The sequence below is a fragment of the Galeopterus variegatus genome, unplaced genomic scaffold (assembly GCF_000696425.1).
Source record: "Galeopterus variegatus unplaced genomic scaffold, G_variegatus-3.0.2 Scaffold5400, whole genome shotgun sequence".
NCBI lineage: Eukaryota > Metazoa > Chordata > Mammalia > Dermoptera > Cynocephalidae > Galeopterus > Galeopterus variegatus.
The window spans coordinates 25,631-33,950 of NW_007731511.1; the positions used below are offsets into that span (position 1 = coordinate 25,631).

Here is an 8,320-nt window from a genome sequence, read left to right on the forward strand (position 1 = left end):
CAACCCCATGCCAGCAGAACACAAAGGACTTCGACTCCTCGGGAATAAAAATTTGGGTCACTCAATCAGGTAGAGGACCTCAAACAGCCAAGGAGCTGACTGAGGTCAAAGGCAGCAGGAAGTAAGTAGTAAAGAAGTCATAAATTTATAAATGCCAGCTGTGGCCTTATAAACAGTTACAGTAATTAGTACTCAACATCTACTGGCACTTCCTCCTTGCTGTCTTGCACATACACAAATATATTAACTGGTTTTCTTTTTTCTTCTCTGTCCTGCTAGGTTTTGTAAGGTATGTGAGTGATAATTAACTTCACTGTTTATTTTCATAGAACGCAGAATATTGAGAAGGGATTGTGACTGGACTAGAATAAGAACGAAAACCCTCAGTCTCCTTAGATCTGGAGTTGGATTTAGCAACTGAATTAACTTTGTGTTGGCTTCTTCACAGTAGGACATAGAAATATTTTCAATTTTGTGAGAGCTATTTGCATTATATGAAGTGAGCTTTTTGTTGATTGGTTTATTTTTTGGTTTTGTTTAGTTTTTATGACACCGAAAATGTGGAGCAAACAAAGTGGACAAGTTAATGTTGACCAGCCAAAAATGTGGGCATTCGTCATGATTTTTGGCTGCCCAGCATCTAAGCCCTCCTGCATGTGAAAAATTCATTCCTGGCAAGGCAAAACCCTTCTCCCACTAAAATCTGACCAGCCAAAAATGTGGGCATTCGTCATGATTTTTGGCTGCCCAGCATCTAAGCCCTCCTACATGTGAAAAATTCATTCCTGGCAAGGCAAAACCCTTCTCCCACTAAAATCTTTTTTTTTTTTAAATATTGATAAAATTTATTATCTAGTCTACAGACCTCATTTAAATTCTTATGATTTCTTTATTTTTAATTGAAACATAATTGATTGTATGTATCTGTGTAGTACAGCACTGAATATCAGTACCTGTGTGCAATATGTGATCTTCAGATCAGTATAATTACTGTATCATTACACAAAACTAAAATCTTAAAATGCCATCTCTTTGTTTTTCCACCCATTCTTGCAGCTCGGTATTGACCTCGGCCTTGCCTTGCAGGTATACTCACACCGAACTTTGAATTGGAAGGTAGCAATGAAAAAGAAAAAGGGGCAGAGACTTCCTGTTTGGGGTGGGTGGCAGTAGCACTAGCAGCAGACACCCTGTGCTGCCAGGGGCATTAGTAGCACTTTCTGGAGTCAGTGAGAAGTGCTAGTGACAATTGCATAGCAGTGTAGCAAGTAGAAGCCCAGTGATGCTTCACCAGGCCAATTTCATGTGACTTGACTATAGCCACTCAGCTGAAACCTCAGGCTCTCCTAACTATTCTGTGAGTTACCCAGTTATCTTTTACTGAATTCTTTTTAGGCTTAAATTATTCAGACTTGGTTTCCGTTAACTGAACTTAGAACCCTGACTGATACATATCATGCATTCAATGAATATTAATTGAACACATGCTATATGGCTGACATGGAACTCGGTGCTTTTAGATGCCACAGATACAAGAAAGGGCAAATGCAGATGAGGCTCCTCTTTACGTGGAACTTACAATCTAGAGAGGGAGATGTTAATCGAATAATATTGAAAATACATTTGATATTGATTCTGTTGTCTTTTCCACATTTATAGTTCCTTGAAGTTCATGACAGTACTTTCTCCTGATACTAAGGTGAGAGTATTTAGATTAGAAAGAAGTAAAATGTTATTTATGAGTAGAAGTGAGGTGAATTAGATACAACTAGTATTTTCTTCTATATACTTTTCTGCATTTTTCAGATTCTCTATAATTGGCATGCACGTCTTTTAAAATCATATTTTTTCCATTAGAAAAATTATACTTTGTTCTCCAGCTGGAATCATTGGAACTCACAAAGATTTTTAGTTAATGCAATCAAAAACTGCTTTCTTCTAGCCTTCATCATTATAACAGCAGTTGGAAACTGTAGTTGGTTTATGTGAGATTATAACATAATATGTCATAATATGATTTAGAAGAGATGCCTTATTTTCTTGTTAGCACAGTTATGAAACAAGTAAAGTAGGTCAGACTATGTTAAGAACAATTTATTGGATATTAGAATAAATAACCATGGGAGAAAACTATTCTTAAAAGATTTGCAATTAAATTAGTCAATTTTAAAACTGACTTATTAAATGTCTAAACTCTGGCATCGGCTTAGTTATGTAAAATTATATTACTTTACCTCCATGGTGAACGAACAATCATATGACATTTTTCTCTCTTCTTGTTCCCCGCTGTTCATTCTTCATGCTGTGTTTGTTTATCTGAGTCATCTAATGGTCCCTTATGTTCAGACTTCTGCATCCCACCAAGTTTGTCTTTTGTGGTGCCATTTAAAAGTGTACAGACTTTACTATGGTTCTGGACAATTAGTTCAAACTAAATTTCATAGTAAAATGGGGAATTCCATTTGCCATATTTCATGAATTGTTGGTGTTTCCTCTGGCCAACTAATTTATTCTTTGGGAGATTAGATCTTTTCTTATTTTGCTACCAAACCTCTATTCCTATAGCCTTCTTACTTTGTTTCTTCGTTTATTTTTAAATTGCTCAAACACACTCCTTCTATTGTTACTAATAATTACTTAATCAAGAAACTCAAGGGTCTTTCTCTTCCCCCATTGGAGTCCCCTGTAAATTAGTGAGATTTCCATCTGTCTTAAAAAAGAAAATCCCAAATCCTCTGAGATTGAAAATTGGAGGAGAGAACTTCACATGGAAAGGAAAACTAGACCTGGAATACCCCGCTTTTGTACCCCTGAAGTTCACCTTACTGTTTGAAAGATTTTTGTTCATTACTCCTCGCTACAACCACTGCAAAACTGGCGGGACTGAGGGTACAGAAAGAGAGGGGTGTTACTCAGCACTAAGCTTTAATATATGATTCTTTCCTTATCTTCCCGTAACTCCTCAGACAAGGCTGTTCATTTCTACTCCTGTAATTAACTTTTGGCTTTTTCCCTGTATCTACAGCTCAAATTCTGGATGGAACTGTTGTACTCACACCAGTAAACTTTTATTGGGCAGATGCCCATCATAGAGAGACCCAGTGGTACCTAGTGTGTTTGTGACCTAGAAGAGATCATTTTTTAACACTCTCCTCCTCTATATGAAAAACAAATTTTTAGTAACATAATAATCAATAATAAATATAAACCAATTTATTTTTACTTTTAAAGCAATTAATTGAAAAAGATTTTTTAAATGAAAATTTGCACTTACCAAACAATATTATGCCTCACAGTTCACAATTGCTGTTTTAAATTTTAAACACAAATAAAAACTTGAAGTTGTCTCATAAAATTGAAATACCTCAAGTTCTGTTTCTCAGTCTTTATACTCACGGTGCTATCATTGTTTATTTCAATGCCAGGGGTTTGGAGACAGAAATTCAGTAAGAATTGAGCTTGAACAATTCAGAACCACTCAGAAACCACATTCAGAATAAACATGTGTAACTACGACCATATGTGTTGAGGCCCAATTTTATAATTGGGAGTTCTTCAAAGTAACTTTTATATAAAACATTATATTTATTAAAGGATAAGTAATAAAAATATGCTAATTACATATAAATTATAGAACTCAACAGTAATCACAACTAATAGAAGTTAGACCAACAAACAATATTTTCAGAGAGTATTTTATCAATGATGTTGTTTACAATAGCCAGCACATGGTGACAATAAAAAGAAGACAGACTTTTAATTTGTTTTATTATTGTTGCTAAATTCTGTACAAAAAAATGTATCTTTTTATAGCCTGGGTCTGTGATGGATCCCACTTACTTCCCAGTCTTTGGTAAGCCAATACACAGGCCTTCTCTAACCCTATATCTAATAAAATAAATCTCCTTACTCCAATTTCTGTTTATCATAGAATCCTATTACCGAACCCTATTAATTTGCTTACAGCACTTAACACAATTTGAAATTATGTACTTGTTCATGTACTTATTTCTGTCTACCCTACCTCTCTGTAATCTCCATGAACTGGTGATGGATGGCTGTGTCCCAGCACCTAGTGCTTGACAAAGAGCAAGCTCTCAATATAATTTTTGAATAAATGAATAAATGAAAGTCTTGTCTGGTTAGGGATGGTCATGGGGATGAGATCATGTGATACCAGCTGGCAATTTATGCAACAAGGGAGCTGTGAGTGTGCCATGCTTGGGTATGCCCTGGCCAGTTTACTCACCCTAATTGAAAGCATGAGAGGACAACAAAGCACATAAATCAGATGTCCAAGTGAGGAGAAAAACGAAGATGCTTGAAAAAGATTGCAGAAAAATAGAATTAAAAGATAAGAAGAATATTTCCATGTACTTTTTGAAGTTCCTTCGCACAACTGTTAGGAAGTCCGGGAGTTTGCACTGGCATTATTAGTACAATCTTTCTTGTAGCAATATAGACGATAAACCAAACCAAGATTGCTTAATGAACCCAGGACTGGGGCCGAGAGAATCAGGTGTCAGCTTCGATGTTTAACAGATTAGTGACTTACTTGGAAAGATCCCCTAATGGAGAGAGGGGAGAGCCTCATCTCGCAAAAAGGATATACAAAGAAAACCACCTCTGTGGGGGGAGGGGAGGTGGGGGGGGTGAGAGAGAGCGAGCGTACCCCATGATTCTCCTCCGCTTCCTTTGCTCCTACTCCTTCTTGCTTTATGGACCTGAACAGTCCCTGAACCAAAATAGCTCAGCGGGCACTTCTGGGACAGAGGCCTCAGTTCCAGGAGAGTGCTGAAGGGCGAGGGAAAGGAAATAGCAGCTGGAGGATGAAGCGGGAGGATGCGCTGCACTGTGGTTTCTCCGCATGGTATCCACTGTTCAGAAGCCTTAGCAGCAAGGGGGAATATCCACCTGCACGTTCTCAGCCAGTCAGTGATGATGCGGCAGGAGAAATACAGCGATGGGGTGACAAGAGCTCGGCCACACTGATAGCCCCAGAACTTCCTGAGCTCCCCACAAAAGTCCAAGAAACTAGCAGTTCCCTGGGAGACAGTGAATTTCCTCAGCTTCACTACAGTGCCCCAGAGGATGTGTACTGGATAGCAATAACTAATTCCCTGAAACGTAGAGTCCTTGGTAACATCTTTTTACTTTTCAAGAGTTATGATTTCATTACTTGTGACGTCACTCAACCATTTATTTGTTGTATGGATGATTCCCCCTATTCTTGTATGGAATATGAGTTTGTTCTTCAAAAATGGTGTGAATCGGGTTGGCCCGTGGCTCACTAGGGAGAGTGCGGTGCTGATAACACCAAGGCCATGGGTTCAGATCCTATATAGGGATGGCCGGTTCGCTCACTGGCTGCGCGTGGTGCTGACAACACCAAGTCAAGGGTTAAGATCCCCTTACCAGTCATCTTTAAAAAAAAAAATGGTGTGAATCTATTTCTGGGGCTGAGTTCCAATGTTTTCCTGAGGAAAACAAGCTTACTGGTATTTCTCAAAGGGACTACACACAATACTATAATCATATTTTCAAACAAAAGGAAGAAACTTGCAGATGCATGTAGGACTTTTTAAAGAACCACATACAGTATGAATTCTTAGATGAGACTTCGTGTTTGACATATAGAGACAGTGGGGGAAGGAGTGGCTGATTGATTTTAATTCATTTGGTGAAGTAACAAATTCATTACTGTTTACTTGGGAAGAACTATTGTTTAGAGAAAACTTCAAAGGTGATTTTGGTGAAGGACATGCTTTTGGAGCAGAATTCTTCAGCCCACCATTGCACAGAAAGTGAAGTTCAACCAAGTCCCTGTCTGAGTTATCAGGTGACCAGGGATTTTGTAGGCCTGTCTACTGGGAAATGATGCTCCCAAACTAACAGACTCTCTAAAATTGAAAAGAAATCACAAAAGGATGACTAATTAAGGTGCCAGAGTTCAAGACCAGGCTAAAGAGGAAACCATCACTATTTCAGGTACAACTTCCCTTTAACCCTAACTGAACAAGGGTTGGGAGTAACCAGTGTAGAAATCAATAGCTTTCAGTATTCAGCTAGACAAAGTGGAAGGACTTTGTTGCTTATAAAAATAACATAATAAGTAGATCTTAAATATAGGCCCCCTCAAAAGGATATACAAAGAGTATTTGAATCTTTGAGTCTGACCACCTTTTCCCTAAGATCATCATAAATGAATCTACCAAAGCATGCCTCTTTGATTCTTTCTGCATAACATTGTTGATCATTCCCTGTGCTGACAAATACTCTTGTAACCTAGTCTAACAGAATGATTCACAGGTAGTGTGGTCAGATAGAGCTGGTTTAAAATCCTGGCCCTGCTATCTCCAAGCCTCAGATTCCTCATCTGTAACAAGTAAATAAATGACACCTATCTCACAGGGTGATTATGAGGAATAAATGCGATATGGTGTGTGAGATTAGCCTGTTTTGAGAATTACTAGCTCAGCTCACAATAATCATCTTAACTGTGCCCCTCACTCACAGGTGTGGTTCCCGGGCAGCTGAGTTGCTACTGTGCCCCTGTGGTAAATTAACTGCATTGATGGCCCCAGTAATAGCCTCCCTGCATCCACTGCTTTTGCCCTGTAACTCTATAGTTCCCTCCACTCTGATGATGGGCTCTGTCACATGACCTGTTTTGGCCATTGGGCCTTGGTTTTTAAGCTTGCACATTTAGCACTTCTCTCTTGGAGCCCTGTCATTGTTACATAAACAAGCCCTAGTTAGTTTGCTGGAGGATGAGAGAACAGGTGGATCGGGTCCAATCTGTCCCAGATGAGGCCATCCTAAACTAACCAGCTCCCAAACAACCTACCATCTGACTACAGATGCATGGGAGTGTCTAGCCAAATTCAGTCAGTGATGGGCCAGATCGGTAGAACCATCCAGTTGACATGTAAACTCATGAGAAATAAATTACCATCTGACTACAGATGCATGGGAGTGTCTAGCCAAATTCAGTCAGTGATGGGCCAGATCAGTAGAACCATCCAGTTGACATGTAAACTCATGAGAAATAAACGTTGGTTGTTTTTAAGCCTCTGAGTTTTAGGGTGGTTTGTTATATAGCACTATTGTGACAATGAATAATTTATGTACTATCTCTTTAGCAGCTACATTTGATTGAAACAAGATGAATGTTTGACTCAAGTTATACCAATCAGGATCTCTTGGGAATTTGCAACTAGGATTAATAGAGTGGAGTTCAACCTGGGCTGGTGTTTTAAATGCAGTAGATAATAAAATTCGAGAACTATGGTATGGCCATCTTCAGTTGTGTGAACTGCATAGCAAAATAAACAGTCTGTAGAGAGACAAGCAACAGAGAGCCATGAAACAGATACATTACTCCTAGTGTTCTTGATGAATTTCTATTTTATAATTCTAGCCCTTTTGAGCTTGCTGCATTCCTGCCCTTGTATCCTTATAATAAATTCGCTCCTTTTTTGTATGCTTAGCTTTAAGCTAGCTTAAAGGAGTTTCTGATACTTACAAATAAAGATATGTTTAGATATGGACATGGATATTTTAAGTCTAGCAGATTGCCCTGTTTTGAGTAGGTACTTAATAAGCAATAGTTCTAAACTGGCTAATTCCATCAATTAGGTAATAGGTAATGGAGAGAAAATATAGGAAAATGGTCAGGGCCCCTCAGATGTTCAGAATCTTGGCAAGCATTTGCTGTAAATATCCATGTGCCCCCAGGTGTTCTTTGGTTATTACCTAATGTAATTGCATATGGGCACCCAGGTGTCCTGGGTTATGGACCTAAGTATAAAGTACTAATGGCTCTGCTACATGGCGCTTCTCAGGATGCTCCAGGAGGCCACTAGGGTGGCCACTCCTAGCTCTGAATAAAGCCTATTAATTTTTCACACACAGCTCCCAGGATCTTTTCCTATTACCTAGCTCAGGGACCTGCATGTGAAGGGTTTGTGACCCAGTCTGTACAATGGGCTTGAGTGGTCTGTGAGCCCTGGACCTAGCTTGACAATTGGCATAGTCAGCAGGATTCTGAGGAGGTACAGGAGCCAATAGCCCCTTGGGAGGAGGAGAAAATGTGGCTACTCTTGAGTACGTGGTGCCCAGTGGCCACTTTCCTGTTGACCGGGATCTGGTTGCTGCTCACTACACTGTGAGTCAGCATAGACCAGGCACTCCATGAAGCAGTGTGGCTTTGAGATTTGCAGCAGAAGGAGGGGGAGAAAATGTGGCTATCCTTGAGTATGTGGTGCCTGGTGGCCACTTTCCTGTTGACCGGGATCTGGTTGCTGCTCACTACACTGTG

General features: G+C 39.4%; 1 pseudogene; it reads left to right on the forward strand.

The window, feature by feature from the left end:
• Window positions 1-4,829: 4,829 nt before the first annotated feature.
• On the forward strand, window positions 4,830-5,878 carry LOC103604790 (annotated as a pseudogene).
• The last annotated feature ends 2,442 nt before the right edge of the window (window positions 5,879-8,320 follow it).